This window comes from Suncus etruscus, chromosome 7, assembly GCF_024139225.1.
Source record: "Suncus etruscus isolate mSunEtr1 chromosome 7, mSunEtr1.pri.cur, whole genome shotgun sequence".
NCBI lineage: Eukaryota > Metazoa > Chordata > Mammalia > Eulipotyphla > Soricidae > Suncus > Suncus etruscus.
In genome coordinates, this window is record NC_064854.1 from 109,801,460 (window position 1) to 109,818,653 (window position 17,194).

At 39.1% G+C, this 17,194-nt stretch overlaps 1 protein-coding gene and 1 non-coding gene across 3 annotated transcripts in view; one reads left to right on the forward strand and one right to left on the reverse strand.

Moving 5' to 3' along the window:
• Nucleotides 1-17,194, forward strand: part of ADAMTS9 (ADAM metallopeptidase with thrombospondin type 1 motif 9) — a 179,460-nt gene that overhangs the window by 8,866 nt on the left and 153,400 nt on the right. The gene's annotated exons all lie outside the window — the stretch shown is intronic.
• Nucleotides 7,311-7,417, reverse strand: LOC126015075 (U6 spliceosomal RNA). The gene has a single exon (XR_007497976.1). It is a non-coding gene; the product is annotated as a U6 spliceosomal RNA (small nuclear RNA).

Consider the following 17,194-nt stretch of genomic DNA (forward strand, 5'->3'; position numbering starts at 1 on the left):
TTCAAAGCAAATGGCCCTGGGTCTTACAACTAGTCCATCATGGAAAACCATGTTCGCTTCTCTTATTCCATAAACATTTTTCTCTGTCCAGATGTGATTTTGTTTGGATATGAGAGAGGTAAAGATATTTGTTTGGATATGAGAGAGAAACTAGAAGAATTCCTAGAGTTCATTTTTTAGAAGTGTATTGCCCTAGTCAATAGATACTTTATTTTCTGGGTAGGAGGTCAAGTCATTGTCCAACTCTTTTAAAAACAGTGAAGAGGGCATTTTACAAAACTGAATACTGAAGATAATTAAAGATGCCTTATTTTAAAATAGTATTTTATTTGGGTGCTAGTCATTCCTTGAATTATGGGCTTCTCGCTTGCTACCTTCCAAATCACCAATGGCAGCTTTGAATTTTTCTTCTGGTTTTTGTTTGCCAGTGACCAAAATGGCAAGCCGTTCATTCCTTCATCCCAAGTAATGCATCAGGAGCCCATTGGCTTCTTCAAAAGTTGCTGCTGGACTATGCCACTCTGGTTTCTCTTTTCCAGCTGCTTCTGCACTCCTTCTTTGAATTCAGATGCAGGAGGCTCAGAACAGTTGGAAAGAACTTTGGAAATGGCACAATTCACCAGCAGCCATTAGAGGGATGGAGCAGCAGGTCCTGGAAACGTCTGAAACCAGGTAGCCTTTGCATAAGGAGTTTAAGTAGGTGGGAGGTGGGAGAAATCCCTTTGGCTAGAAAGCAAAAGAACTACTTGCAAATAGTGTTTTATCCATTCAGACTCAAGGGCTTCTCACCCTTACCCCATCAGGGCAGAGGTTGGTAACCAAGAGTAAACTTTGGAAGTTCTCCTGGAGCCCCATACAAATGTAGACTTAGACAAACTAATCTTTCTTGGGACTAGTGCAGTGGAGCACAACTCAGTGGTTTACTGCATGGTTTGTGCTAATGGTGATGTTGAATTTAAGGCAATGCCACTCATCATTGCTTACTGCTTACATTGCTCTGAACTTGGGCATCTCTATCAATGATTTTTATATATTCTTTTCTCCAAAGCTGAGAGAATAGAGAGTTGAGGAAACTTTAGTGGTAAGCTCTAAATGAATGTGCTAATTCTATACACAATAACAAACTGTTAGTCATGGGATGTTAAGTTACTTATTTCCTGGAATGATCACCTATATATTTATTCAACATCAACCCATCAGAATTTAAAATTGCCCAAGCCTCTAGTTATATCCTGGAAGCCTTCTACTGCAGTATGTGTAACCCCTTAATTGCTGAATTATGAGGGCATGCTGGAGCAGAACACCATGGTTTTACACTGTGTGTCTCGGCAGAATCTAAGTCTACTCATTCCCTGAATCTTGATATATAATCTGATTTTCAAAAAAGATTTTGATCAGGCTGGAAAGGTTGTACATTGAGTATTGCCAACCATGGGGCCAATCCAGGTTCTATTCCTAGCACTCAGTAGGGCTCCCTGAGTGCAGAGCTATGTTTAAGCCTTGAGCGTCACCAAAAGAGTGCCTCCTTTCCCCCCAAAAAGAATTCTGGGATCTTTTATTTAAGAGATATTTTTAAAAAGTAATTAACATGGAACAAGCTTTATAGGCTTAGAAAAAAAATCTGCAGCCTAATTTATCCATTTGTATGGACACTTATTCAGCCATAAAGTATTTACTGAGTAAGTAACCTCTGTACCATGAGGATAAAGTGAGAAACTCTCCTTTTACCAATAAGTTACACAACCACAAGTACATTTGAGCATGTCAAGTGATAATAATAGTTTCCCTTCAAGGGTGTAGTCAGGACTAAAATAATATGAACTAATGAAAGTGCCCCTAAGACTGTGTTTCACGTATAGCAGACAATCACTGATTAGCAAAATTTTTTTAAAATACAATCATGTAATTAGAAATTAAAGTAATGTGAATAGGTAGGAAAAATATAAAACCAGAGCCAATCAGGTTCTGTAGTTGAACCTCTTGGTAAACCTGATCATAAAGGGCTTATGGGACTTACTTAGTGTCACCTTGACAGCAAGTGACAAGACTTGGAGCCCTTTCTGCCTACTTATTTCCTCTGTACCCAAATGTAGTCTGTAAATTTCTTATTTCTGGCAAGTTCTTTTGATCCATTGACTGCTTTTCCTAGGTTATCTCCTTTTCACCATTATTGGTTTTTGTCTATGTATATATGTATGTATATATGTACATATATATATATGTAGTAGACATGGGATTTTGAGTACTGTCTTCATTTTAAAAATCTAGTTGTGAGTTCCATAATATTTAGGTATGAGTATCTTTTCTTTGTCAGAATAAACCCTTCTTACTGCAGCATTCTCTAGATAGTAGGTCCTCAGCACAGTCCATGGTATTGCCTGTCAATGGGCTAGCACCAGAAACTAAGCAGCCCCTCCATAATCTCTCAGGGTCATGAGAACCATTTGAGAGCTTCTTGCTTTAATTAGCCACTTTCTAGTGATTCTTTTTTTTTTTTTTAATAACAGACATTTTATTAGAATATATAACAGCAAATTAACACAGTGATATATATATATATATTTTTTTGGGGGGGGCCACACCCGGCAGTGCTCATGGGTTATTCCTGACTGTCTGCTTAGAAATAGCTCCTGGCAGGCACGGGGGACCATATGGGACACCGGGATTTGAACCAACCACCTTTGGTCCTGGATCGGCTACTTGCAAGGCAAACGCCGCTGTGCTATCTCTCTAGGCCCTACACAGTGATATTTAAGGTACACAACGACAAATCTTACACAGTGATATTTAAGGTACACGGTGACAATAAATGAGGACCTTTCCACCAGCAGTGTTGTCCTCCCTTTATCCCTGTTCCCAAGCATATATCCCTTATCTCCCTACATCTGGTGATTCTTTACATTGAGTTTCCAAATGAAACCCAGAGTTTCATCTGGAAACCTGTTGTCTAGCAGGTACTTAGTTTGGCCCTGAATTTTGAACTGGAGGATTAGGTGTTTTTTATCAGTGTGTGAAACCTGCTTCCTGGTAGGTGAGTGAGAGAAAGTCAGGGAGGTCAACAGAAAATTGTTTTGTTTGTCTGGGCTCAAAATGTGTTTTTCTTCACTAGTAAAAATTCCTCCCATCCCCTCCCAACTTAGTAATGCTCATTGCTTTTTGTTTCTTAAGACATTTAAGAATTGTATGCCCATTGTCCCATTGGTACTACTTCTAAGGTCATAACTGGACAGTTGTGTAAGAGTGTTTCTGGGAAATGCTGCAGTGATAATATAGTAAAAGCCTGAACAATCTTAGTACCCATTGGATAAAGAATAAACAGGTAATAACTTATGTGGCTTGTGTTTGAGAGATTCTTATATGGCTAGGAAAGGTGATGGTGTTTTATATGTTAAGCCTAGAAACCTTGAGATATATAGATTAAGTGAGCAAGTAAGATGATTTATGTCTTAGTGTGTGGCTGCACATATGGATAAAAAGAAAATAAATTGAATAAAAATATATGTACAAAAAGAGTACAGGGATTACTTCTGGTAGGCAATCTACCTTTTGTCTTATTACTTATTTTTTGGTAAATTCCTTTTGTTTTGTTTTGTTTTTGTTTTTGGACCACACCCAGTGACACTCAGGGATTACTCCTGGCTATGTGCTCAGAAATCGTTCTTGACTTGGGGGAACATATGGGATGCTGGGGGATCAAACCGCAGTCTGTCCTAGGTTAGGCATGCACAGCAAGTGCCCTACTGCTTGTGTCACCTCTCCAGTCCCCTTTTGTCATTTCTTTTTTTTTTTAATCTTCATTTAAACACCTTGATTACAAATACGATTGTAGTTGGGTTTCAGTCATGTAAAAAACATCCCCTTTCACCTGTGCAACATTCCCACCACCAATGTCCCAATTTTCCCTCCTCCCCACCCCACCCTCACTTGTACTTTAGGCAGGCTTTCCACTTCCCTCATTCATTCACATTGTTATTATAGTTCTCAGTATAGTTATTTCTCTAACTGCACTCACCACTCTTTGTGGTGAGCTTCATGTCGTGAGCTGAACCTTCCAGCCCTCCTTTCTTTATCTCTGAGGATTATTGCAAAAATGTCTTCTTTTTTTCTTAAAACCCATAGATAAACGAGACTATTTTGTGTCTGTGTCTCTCCCTCTGACTTATTCACTCAGCATAATAGATTCCATGTACATCCATGTATAGGAAAATTTCATGACTTCATCTCTCCTGAAGGCTTCATAATACTGCATTGTGTATATGTTCTAAAGTTTCTTTAGCCATTCGTCTGGTGAAGGGCATCTTGGTTGTTTCCAGAGTCTGGCTATTGTAAATAGTGCAGCAATGAATATAGGTGTGAGGAAGAGATTTTTGTATTGTATTTTTGTGTTCCTAGGGTATAGCCCTAGGAGTGGTATAGCTAGATCGTATGGGAGCTCAATTTTCAGATTTTGGAGGAATCTCATATCACTTTCCATAAAGGTTGGACTAGACAGCATTCCCACTTTTTTTTTTTTTTTCTGTGATTCTAGAATAGCTTCTTAGCCTCTAAATACCATTAAAAGCTAAATGGGGAATGGGCGGAGATATAGTACATGAAGTTAAGGTACTTTCCTTGCATGCTGCTAATCCCAGCTCAAATTCCTGACACAGCATAACAATAAAGTCCCAATAGCAGAAATTGACACAACCTCTGCTCCAAGCACCACCAGGAGTGACCTGGGAATTCAGACCTCGGAAGCCCCTGAACATGTTGCTGTGGCTCAAGTGCACCTCAAATAAAAAAATAATACTGTGAAGTAGAAAGGTACATAGAGGCCTATAGGTATTTTGTTGTCCTAATAGCACTTTACAGGAGAAATAGAAGGAAGGATGAGACAATTTAAGTAACTAGAGAAATTAAAGTTCTGCTTTCATGACTATTTCTTTGGGATTCTGGAGCTAGTTAAAGCTATGATATCATTGTAACCTGTCTAACTGCCTTAAGCTCATTGGACTGATCATAAGATTCCCATGATTTGACCTATTGATGACAGGCGCGTTACCATTCACTATAACGAATTGTCAAGTTTTGTTTAAACTGCAAGATTGAAGTTATAAAGGCGGGAAAACAAAAGATGTTAATTAAAGTCAGCATCTTTGGGATCTTGGGATATTCCTATGGATTCACAGAGCTGCACATGTTATAGATACTGTCAAGTAACATCTATTCATTAGCACTACAGGGAGGTATTGTTGCCTTTATTTTACTGTTAAGTCTGTGATAGCTTAGAGATGTTAAGCAACTTGTTCAAAAGACTCAGTTAATAGGAAGTGGATCTGACACATATATGAGGTCGGATTCCCATGTACTCCTCTGAAGACCAGATTACATTTGAAGCACAAACAGGAGCCACCTATAGAAAAAAAATTTTAAGTTTTTTTTGGGGGGCCACACCCGTTTGATGCTCAGGGGTTACTCCTGGCTAAGTGCTCAGAAATTGCCCCTGGCTTGGGGGTACCATATGAGACGCCAGGGGATTGAACCACGGTCCTTCCTTGGCTAGCGCTTGCAAGGCAGATACTTTACCTCTAGCGCCACTTCTCTGGCCCCTAGAAAAACTTTTTTGACTTAACTTTTTAGAGCATCTTCTTTGACCTGTATTTAATCCAACTCTGAAATGAACTAACAATGGCTAACAATTGTTGAGCATGTATTGTGTGGTAGTCATTGTTTTGAGTGCTTAACATGGATTATATATTTTAATCCTGACCTCAAACTCCACTTTACAGATAGAAAAATTGAGACACAGAGCAATCCCATAAAGTTGACTTGCCAAGGACACCAGGCTCATAATAAACACACCACTTCTACAATCTTTTCTCTTGGTCTAGTTAAGACACATTTTGGGGTCTATCCTTGTTGATTTGATTGTGTTTATAGATGAATTACTTTTGCTGGCAGAACTACTAAATCTGTGGTTTAAAATTGCATTTGATGTAAGTTGGCCTGTTTTGTGACCAGAATTCTTATCCAATCACACATAATTCACAATGGCCTTGTGCCTCCTCCAACAAGCTTCTATTGGACTATATACTTGTTACATATTAGTCTCTGGGATCCCATTAATAATTGAGCATAGATTGACCAGTTAGATTAGCTGCCTGGAGACTTGTTCCCTACTGGAGAGGGCAAGGGAGAAGGAGGAAGAGCTAGTTATGAAGCAGACCTCTGAAAAGGACTTCAAGTAAACAATCCTGGGAAAGTATGAGGATTCCAGGCAAAGGCAGAGGCTTTGGTTCACCTCACACCCCTCCTTCCCGGGCCTGAAAAGGTCAGGGGTTGTTGACTAATTAGTGAATTTTTTAGGAGCCAGCCTGCATGGTCTTAGACCCTTTCCTTTTTAGCCTTAGCCTCAAAACAAAAGAGCATAATTGAAGCATCATGGATGGGCAGTGTGGAAGCATGCTATTTTTATATTTTATTACCCCAAAACAGCCTCTTCCCTGGGAGAAAGATGCTCTGATTGCTTCCACTTTACAGAGGAGAAACAGAATTCTGAGTGATGCCCAAAATCTCCTGGACTGGGTAAAAATAGCAGCTGATACTCCAGCCAAGACCATTTCCAATCTTTAAAGATGGCTTCTGCTATTGGGGCTTTATTGTTTTGCCTTAATTTCTTTTCACTCACCCCATTTTGTTCCCCATTAGATTAGTCTTTATGCCCTTTCCTCCTTTTTATATTCTTCAATGACTCGGTATCTGTCAATTAAGCAGTGACCTCTAAACTCTTTTGTGAATTATTCAAAGGACTTTTTCAAAGAACTTAACTCTTTAGCTGATTTCCTGAGCTTTGTCTTCTTTGTGGGATTTAGATAGAAATATAATATCTGGATATTTAATCAATATTTATAGGCATTTTATTTATGTATAAGCCATTTATATAAACTTGACACACATATAAAATATTGCTTTTTTTTTCCCAAAGCAATGATTGGTAATAGTAGTCCAGTACTCAAATATAATTATTGAAAGATAGTCATGAAAGAAATGTCAGTACAGGGACTGTTTTCATTTATACTCATTTATTTACATTATTTAAAAGATTTACCTATTTTCCTAAAAGCATTTTAATACGAATGTTTGGGCACTTGGAAAAGTGGAAGCAGTGGCAAAATGAGCCACCATAAACATTTGACAATGACTTGTATTTTCCATATTTGTTTTTCATTTTTCTATTTTTTGCTGAAATATTTTAAAGTCAACTTGGGTACAATGCAGTTTTCTTTCTAAAAATTCTAATTTTCATTTCTGGAAAAAGATGCTATTTTTTTTTTAATATGGAACGCTTCACGAATTTGCGTGTCATCCTTGCGCAGGGGCCATGCTAATCTTCTCTGTATTGTTCCAATTTTAGTATATGTGCTGCCGAAGCGAGCACAGATGCTATTTTTCTTATGTAGTTATACTATTATTTAGCATTGTGAGCAAAATCGACAATAATTCATCCCTGTACCTTAAGGTATCTATGTTAAAACATCCTAGTTGTCTCCAGATATATTGCTTTTATATTTTGTTTGAGTTTTTGAGTTATAGAAGGTTCATACATTGTGATTGGTTGTTATGTCTCACTGGTTGTTCTTAATGTTTTCGTTCTAGTTTGTCTTATTTTCTCCATTTCTTCCTTCCTTCCTTCCTTCCTTCCTTCCTTCCTTCCTTCCTTCCTTCCTTCCTTCCTTCCTTCCTTCCTTCCTTCCTTCCTTCCTTCCTTCCTTCCTTCCTTCCTTCCTTCCTTCCTTCCTTCCTTCCTTCCTTCCTTCCTTCCTTCCCTTTTTCCTTCCTTCTTTCATTCCTTCCTTCCCTCCTTCCTTCCTCTCTTAATTTCTCTTTCATTCCTTCCTTTCTTCCTTATGTTCTTTCTCTTTCCCTCCTTCCTTCCCTCCCTTTCCTTTCTCTTTCCCTTTTTTTCCCCCTTCCCTTTCCTCCTTTTTCTTTCTTTCTGGCAATTGTTGGGGATTACTTGGGGCTTCAGATCTGGGAAACTTGTTCCCTACCACTGAGCCTCACCCCTGCCCTTCCTTTACTCTTTGTTTTATCTTTATCATTTTAAGGTCAAACTGCATTTGCAACAATTTGAAAGCACTGCCCCCAAACCCAGCATAGGTACCAAAAACAAAGCCTCAGGAATTGAGAGGCTTATCAGAGTAATTTCATTAAGCACAAAAAGCCTATGTGGTGAGAATGTTGTTTAGGTCTTTTTTTTTTTTTTAACTTGATAGCAGGTTTTGTTTTTATTTTATGTGTTTGTTTGTTTTCCTGTCAAAGAAGAGATCCTCAATTTACAGCATTTATCCAAAGGACTTTATCAAGATTTCACTCTCCTATATTTTAAAGGCCAGAAGAGTCATATTGTAGTTGAAAATACAATGGGACAAGTTAGTTTAGGCTAAAATAAAGCTTAACTGATATGGCACATATTCTTTTTACTGCCCGGGATCCACCACGTCCCAAAGACCCCTTTGATTAGCTTCTGAATTCTCAGACAGACTAAGGCTTTCTGCTTTACATTCCGCCCCAAATTAGAACTTTCTACAGTTACTGGTCATCAAATCTTGGTTGTTGGTCACTTTTCTTCTGAAACTCATACTCTGATAGGAAAACGGGTGACATGGATGCTGGCTCATTTGTTTATTTTTCCAGAAACTCACTGAAGTGAATTAAGATACACAGTCTTTCTGAAGGGGGCAGTGCTCAGATGTTCTGGCTGACAAACTCAGAATGTGTCTGGGGATAATTTGACTTCCCCTCCTCCCCTACATGGCCTGTCCTTTGAAAATAGAATTTTCCCAGTACTCATTATGTTAGGTAGTTATTTAATAAATGATCCAATCATTTAATGAAGTGCTGTTTTTGTGATGCAGTTGTGTTTTAGATTTTTAAACTTGTATCTGCCCAAGTTAGGTACTCGATGATCATTGAATCCTTCCAGAACCATTGGAAATGATCGAAGTGTGCTCAAATCTGTATCAGACTTTTCATGACCATGCCGTACAAGTTAATAAAGTGAATCAATAGGAAACTTAAAATATCAAGCCAAAGAAGGGAGTATGAGGAACAAAAAAAGATGTGATGACACTTGGTGTTATATAAAGGTGTTATATAAGCAGTAGGCTTAGAGAAGGAGGGAAAAAATAAGGAAAATGATGATACTATGTTCCTCAAAAAAACTGATTTTTATCTCATGTGACATTAGAATTTGAGTGGAATATTGAAAGTGTCGTGGGAGTGAGGTGTACTTAAAACCTGATGCGGTTAGCCTCAGAATTATTCTGCTAAGATTACTTTTTTCCAAATCCTTTTTAAAAAATTGATGTTTTCTAGTGTTTTTAATTTTTCTATTAAGATATAATTTTGTATGCATTTACAATTGCCTCCCTTTTTTGGTGTACCGTCTGCATATTTTAGCACATGTCCACCATCATAAGCATTTCCTGGTGTCCTTTGTAATCAATCCTATTTTTTGTCTCTGCTGTTTGGATTTTCCCAGAATGTCACAGAGTAGTAGGATTAGTAGTTTTGAGGTTCATCTAAGTTTTTTTCTCTATCAGTAGCATATTTTTTGTACCATAAGACACACATTTTCCCCCAAAAGTGTGTCTTCTGAAGCGAATGCCACCTGGAGTTGAAACCTGAATGCTGGGGAGCATTCATAGCATCTAAAAGCTATGTGCGTTTTATGGTCAGGTGCGTCTTATAGAGTGAAAAATAGGATAATTCATATCCTTTTTGGGGTTCCCAGCAATGCTCATGTTCCTGGTGACCCAGTGGTACTTACCCAACAGCATCAGTGGTTTGGTTCTAGGGATTGGTAATACAGAGGTGATCAGGCTCACTGGTTTGGGAGGCACCAGGTCACAATGGTGGTATTCATGGCACATTGAGTGCCCATGTGGTGCTGGGCATCAATCTCAGGAACCCACGCTTGCAAGAAATGTGCTTTAGCTTTTTATGCTTAGCTTCCTGGCTCAGTATTTTATTCTTTATAACTGAGTAGTAATGCCCCATCATGGGTAATATATAATATTACCCCTCTATTTGAGGGGCAATGTTCTTGACAATTGCAGATAAAGTCACTATAATTATTTGCGGTGGTAAATGATTTTTTATTTCAGTTGTAAAAGTACCTAGAAGTGAACTTGCTAGCTTCATTCTCATCATGTGAATGTTTAACTTTATAAATAATCATTCTATGATTTTTTTAGAATACTAATTTTTGGTTTCACCAGCATGTTGTCAGAGTTCCAGTCCTGCTGCATTCTCATTAGCACTTAATATTGCCAATATTTCATTTGATATGTTCTCAATTGTTTTTTACCACTGTAATAGTAGTATCTCATAATAGTTTTCATTTGTGTTTCCCTAATGACTAATGTGGAACATCTCTTTATGAGTTTATAGGCCATATGCATATATTTAGTAAAGTGCCTATTCAAAGATTTTGTCTGTTTGAAAAATGGTGTATTGGCTTATTATTTAAGTTTAGAAATAATATTATGATCTAAACTATTAGATATATAGTTGACAAACATCTGTCAACTTGACATCAAGTCTTCTCTGGTTTATCTTGTCATTTGCTATCTGTAGACAGATCTTTATTCATAGTTCGTCATTAGATTGCAAATAGTTTGTGTATTGTGGATTTCATGGACTCTGCTAGACTACATATATATATGTATATATATAGTATACATATACTGAATATATATGTAGTATATTTCTTAATACTTCTTTTTGTTTTGTTTTGTTTTGATTTTGTTTTTTTGGGTTGCATCTGTATTCAGGGACTACTTGCAGTTCAGTCAATATTTATGGGAAAGTGTGGTACCAGGAATCAAACCCAGGCCTCTTGCCTACAAGTCATATACTCTAGCCCACTGAGCTCTCTCTTCTGCCTTTAATATCTTTTTTTTTTTATCAATAGCAAATCACATATTTAACAGTGGTCCTTGCAAGCTGTATCATATGATACAGACTACAGGGTCTATACCATCTTAGTTTGGGTAATTTCACCCTATGGTAACTACAATGACAAAATCATCTAATTACTCTTTTCTTAGAATATAGTACCTGTCTACCTGGCTCTTAAGTGAAACATGCCTATAGAGGGTTTTTTTTTTTTTTTTTTTTTTTGATGCGGGGAAGGTTGGGCTACACCAACTGATGCTCAGGAGTACTCCTGGCTATGCGCTCAGAAATCGCTCCTGGCTTGGGGAACCATATGGGATGCCGGGGGCTCAAACTGCAGTCTGTCCTAGATCACTCGTGTACAGGAAATACCCTACTGCTTGGGTCACTGCTCTGTCCCCTAGAGATTATTAACTGAGGTTATTAATTTTGAGATTGACTAAGAAAGGCTTATTTTAGGCTTATTATTCAAAGCCATAAATGCTTGTATGGGATGCTGCTACTGTTTTCATTTTCTGTTGTTATCCAGAAAAACGCCTTTTAGTTTCAAGCCAGTGTTCCATATGTGTTCTCTGAACTCATCAGTAGAAACAGGTACAAAAGAGACCAGAATACCTATGAATGTACCTGTTCTTTTACATATATGAGTACAGAGAAGAAAGACCAAAAGTGAGTCAGAGTCAGGTATAGAAGAGGTCTCTATCTATACAGAAGAGGTGGGAGACTGCGACCTGTTTTCATTCATGCCACATGCTCCTGAGAAATAGGAACCAGACCTTGACCCCTTGTTCTCCTACAGTTCCTCTTCCGTGCTTTGTGGCAACATAAGTATTGCCAAACATAACTCTCTATACACTCCTTTCCTCCCCACCCCTTTTCAGGCCAGTTTCCTAAATCCTTACATTTGATGTGATTAAATTTTAACAAGTAAGATTAGAGAAAATGGAAGTGGTCTTTGGAAATCATTACTTATTTTAGCAGTTTCAAAATAAACATATGCAGTGGTAGTGAGGCATATCTGTTCAGCCCTCAATAACACCAGTTACATTCCACCTTCTTGTGGTTGTTGTTAGGTTTTATGTGTTATTTATTCATTTATTATTGCCTCCCCAAGAGTCATTTATAATGAATCATGGTCTGGAAGTTCAGGCCTGATGGTTCACAGCTCAAGCTTGTTTTTGTTTTTGTTTTTTTTTTGTTTTTTTTTTTTTAACAATATCTTTACTTAAACACCTTGATTACAAACATGATTGTGATTAGGTTTCAGTCATGTAAAGCACACCCCCCTTCACCAGTGAAACATTCCCACCACCAATGTCCCAAATCTCCTTTCACCCCACTCCACCCTCACCTGTACTCTAGACAAGCTTTCAAGTTCCCTCATTCATCATATCATGGTTATGATAATTCTCAGTGTAGTTATTTTTCTAACACTGAACTCACCATTCTTTGTCTCTGAGGATTGTTGCAAAAGTGTCTTTCATTTTTCTTAAAACCCATAGATGAGTGAGACTATTCTGCATCTATCTCTCTCCCTCTGACTTATTTCACTCAGCGTGATAAATTCCATGTATATCCATATATAGGAAAATTTCATGACTTCATTTCTCCTGACAGCTGCATAATATTCCATTGTGTATATGTACCACAGATTCTTTAGCCATTCATCTGGTGAAGGACATCTTGGTTGTTTCTAGATTCTGGCTATTGTGAAGAGTGCTGCAATAAATATAGGTGTGAGGAAGGAATTTTTGTATTGTATTCTTGTGTTCTTAGGATATATCCCTAGGAGTGGTATACAGCTCAAGCTTCTTAATGCAGTGCTGGGGCCATCAGTACTATCCCAGGATGCTCAGGTGCATTAGGCCATGTGGTGCCAGGAACTGAACTTGGGATCTTGAGCATGTGAGGCATTAAAAACCGCTTTTTTATTTTATTAATTTTTGAGCTATATTCAACTGTGCTCAGTGCTCACTCAGGTCTCATTCCTAGTAGAACTTGAAAATCACATGGAGTTTTGGGAATCAAACTCAGGTTGGGTGCATGTAAGGCAAGCTCTTTACCCACAGTACTATTTCTTTGGCCTTAGGCCACTTATTTTATGTTGGTCTCTGTTGCAATTTATTCTCTCTTTTTGCCAGCTTACTTGGCATACTGTGAGATTTTTTTCCCTTTGATTCCTCACTCCAAGTGTGACATAGATCGAGAGGCATATCTGATAGATTTGCCCCATTTGAATCTTAGGATTTCACTTTTGTTTTTGTTTTGTATGGGGAGTGGGGACTAGATCTATTTGGCCTTGTTCTGGGCTTATTTCTGGTTTTGCACTCAGAGGTCACTCCTGGTGGGATTTGGGGGACCCTTTGTGGTGCTGGGGATTATTTTTCTTGCTTGGCCACATACAAGGCAAACACTTTATCCATTATTCTATTTCTCTACACCCTCAGGATTTTACTTTTTTAACACTTAAAACCACACTTTAATGAACAGGATAAAGTTGGTGAACAACAAAAATAAGAAAATTCTAAGACAGCAGGAGTATAAAATTGGAATAGACAGATTAGTACTCTTCACCCTCATTCTTCTCTATCAATACTATCTGCTCCAACATCTTCCTAATTCTTCTCAAGAGCAGCCAGGTTCTCAGAGGCCTTTGAGAACTCTTCCTCCTCCTGTATGCTCTCACCTACATACCAGTGAACAAAGGGACGCTTGGGATATATCAAATCAAACTTGAGGTCCAGGCAACCCCAGGCTTCAGCAATGGCTGTGGTATTGCTCAATACCACACAGCTCACTGTACTTTGGTTACATCTCCACTGGGAACCACAGTGAGACACTGGTAATTAATATCAACTTTGAAGCTAGTGGAACTCACTCCACAAACTAGATGGTACCTTTGGTCTTGATGGTGGTAATGGCAGCATGACATCTTTGGGGTCCACATCACCGTGGTATAATAGGCAGCAAGGCATGTATTTATCATGGAGAGGGTTGCACTTCACCATCTGATTGGCTAACTCAAAGCATGCCTTGGTGATCTCTTCTGTAACAGTGAGTTGTTCATAGTAAGCTTTTTCAGCATAGGTAATAGGGACATATGTGGGTACCAGGTTGGTCTGGAATTATGTCAGGGCCCCATAAAATAGGAAGGAATCAGTTATGGAGGGCACAATCTGGCTAATAATGTAGTTCAGGTTAGTGTGGGATGGGTACTCAATATCAAGGTTTCTACAATGGGTGTGATAAATGGTCTTATTGTTCCCATGAAGGCATAATCAGAGAGCTCCAGAGTGGTGTGGGTGGTGAGAATGGACTTTTAAGACTCAACCACAGCAATGAAAACCTGAGGGGCTGAGTATATGGAGAACTTGAGCTTGGACTTAGTGCCATAGTCAGGAGACATTCCACCAGCCAGAGGTGAACCCAGAACCAGTTCCTCCACCAAAGCTATGGAACACCAAGAAGCTGTAAAAATCTTTGCACTGGTCAATTAGCTTGAAAATTTGGTCCAAGATGAGGTCAATAATCTCCTTGCCAATAGTGTAGCACCTACTGACAGAATTATTGGCAGCATCTTCCTTGCCTGTGATAAGTTGTTCAGGTGGAAGAGCTGGCAGTTTGTGCCAGTGCAAATTTTATCAATGACAATGACTTTCAGGTCTTTAAACATAACCCAGGGCTCATGCTTGCCAACACCTGTTTCACTGAAGAAGGTGTTGAAGGAGTCATCTCCTCCCTCAGTGGCCTTGTCACTGGGCATCTGGCCATCAAGCTGGATGCCATATTCTAGGCAGTAGAGTTCCCAGCAGACATTGCCAGTCTGGACACCAGCCTAGCCAACATGAATGGAAATACACTCATTCATGACTAGGACTTGTGGGATGGGAGGAGTTGAAGGGTCAGAGTTGGAGATCTTCTGCTAACAGATTACCAAAGAGTCTGGGGGAGAAACAGTAGGATTCTATTGTTTTAGCATGATTAAATTTTTTAAAAATAATTTTTATTGAGAATAATAGTGAATTACAATTTTAAAAGTAAATTGCAATTCTTTCATAGTAATATTTAAGGCACATAGTGACAATGAATGAGGGGCATTCCCACCACCAGTGTTGTCCTCCCTTCCCAGCATACATACCACACTCTCCCTCATTTACCCCCCACAAAGCTTTATTAACTTTTAGGCTGCAAAATTTAAAGCCTCATTTTTAATTGAGGGAGAACAGTTTTATTTATATTTAAGGGAGGGAAGTCAGTGGGCCACATCCAAATATGCTCAGAGATCACTTGTGGAGTGTTCAGGGGACCCTATGGGATGCTGGAAATCAAAACCAGGTCAGCCAGATCAACAATATGCAAATGGCATACCTACTGTATTTTCACTCTGTCCATTCTTCTCCCCCACCAAACTTTATTTTTTGGGAAGAGACTTCCCAAGCAGTGCTCAGAAGACCTGGAAACTATTTTTAATTTCCATTGATTCTTGATCATCTAGGCCAGGTAATGTGCTATAGACCACCAGGGCCACTCTGACCATGCTCAGAGGTCAACAGGGCAACACTCAATAGTGCTTAGGGAGATCACATGGTACTAAGATTAAACCAGTACCTTGCTGGCATCCTAAACCCTGCACTATCTCTCTATCCCCATAAACTCATAACTTTCCATTTTGGTTTAATACTGGATTGAAGGAAAGAAAAACTTCAGAAGGGATTTCTATATTTTTGTCTTTGTCTTTATGAATCACAGTATCAAGGTTCAGAATTTTAGTATTGGGAAGATGATTTTCAGTAGTGCAACTCAAATGAAGTTTAAGGAGTACAAACAGACTTATTTAATATTAAGTAAGGATAAATAAGTGAGATCATTAAAGAAGCTTTATCAAGGCTGGAGAAATAATATAATGGGCAGGGTGCTAGCCTTGTACTGGATGACCCTGGTTTAATTCCTGACATCCCTGTGGTCTGCCTCCCCCTCCCGCAGAACTGCCAGGAGTAAGCCTTGAATACAGTAAGATGTGGCTTCAAATTAAAACAAAAAGGGGCTGAAGTATTGGCACAGCAGTAGGCCATTTGCCTTGCAGTGGCTGACCCAGGATGGGTGTGGATTTGATCCCCGGCATCCTATATGGTCCCTCAGCCAGGAGTGATTTCTGGGCTCAAAGCCCTCAAAGTAACACCTGAGCACCCACCAAGTATAGTTCAAACAAAACAAAACAAAACAAAACAAAAAAGCTTTATTTAAACCATAAGGAATTGTTTTCCGCTTTTAGTTTATCTAGGTGGTTAAATTGCAAAAACAAACAAAAAAACAAAGAGCTAAAAATTCTGTAGCCACAAAATATCTGGATGGACAAGGGTGCGGGGGAAATTCATTGTAAGTTCCACCTACAATCAGAGCACACACTCTCCTGAAAACATTATTTCCCCTCTCACTGGATTATGTACAGACAAATTAAGAAAGGGTTTCTAGGGCCCGGAGAGATAGCACAGCGGCGTTTGCCTTGCAAGCAGCCGATCCAGGACCAAAGGTGGTTGGTTCGAATCCCGGTGTCCCATATGGTCCTCCGTGCCTGCCAGGAGCTATTTCTGAGCAAACAGCCAGGAGTAACCCCTGAGCACCACCAGGTGTGGCCCAAAAACCAAAAAAAAAAAAAAAAAAAAAAAAAAGAAAGGGTTTCTCTTGCAGGCCCTGCAGTACACGTACACATTGCTTCTCAGTGGCCTGTAAACCAGACGATTTGTCTTTTATCAAAAGAATGTGGGAGATATGCAACTCCTTGAGAGTTACACAGAAGCCTTTTAGAAGTGCTCCAATCCATCTACTCTTTAATCTCTCATATGTTCTTTAATCTCTGGGACCTAGACCCACCACAGCCATTGCATGTAGCCTCAGGGCCACCCACCAGCTGCCATGAAAGCTTAGATAGCAGAAAGCTCCAGAGCAGTTTCCAGCAGCCCCAAAATAGGTACTTATCCTGGCCAGAGAGATAACTTAAGGGGCTAGACTGCATGTTTGCCTGCAGGAGGTCCTGGTCCCATCCCTGGAATTATATGATCTGCCTTCCCTCACCCTAATATTGCCAGGAATGAGCACAGAACCAGAGTAACCACTGAGCACACTGGATGTGGTCCAAAAAACAAACAAAAAATGATCATTTTCCCCAGACCATGTTCACAGAGCAATTACTCTGCTCCTGGTCATGTTACATAGCACTTCATGGCTACTGTCATTTAAAGCCACCCCCCCCCAT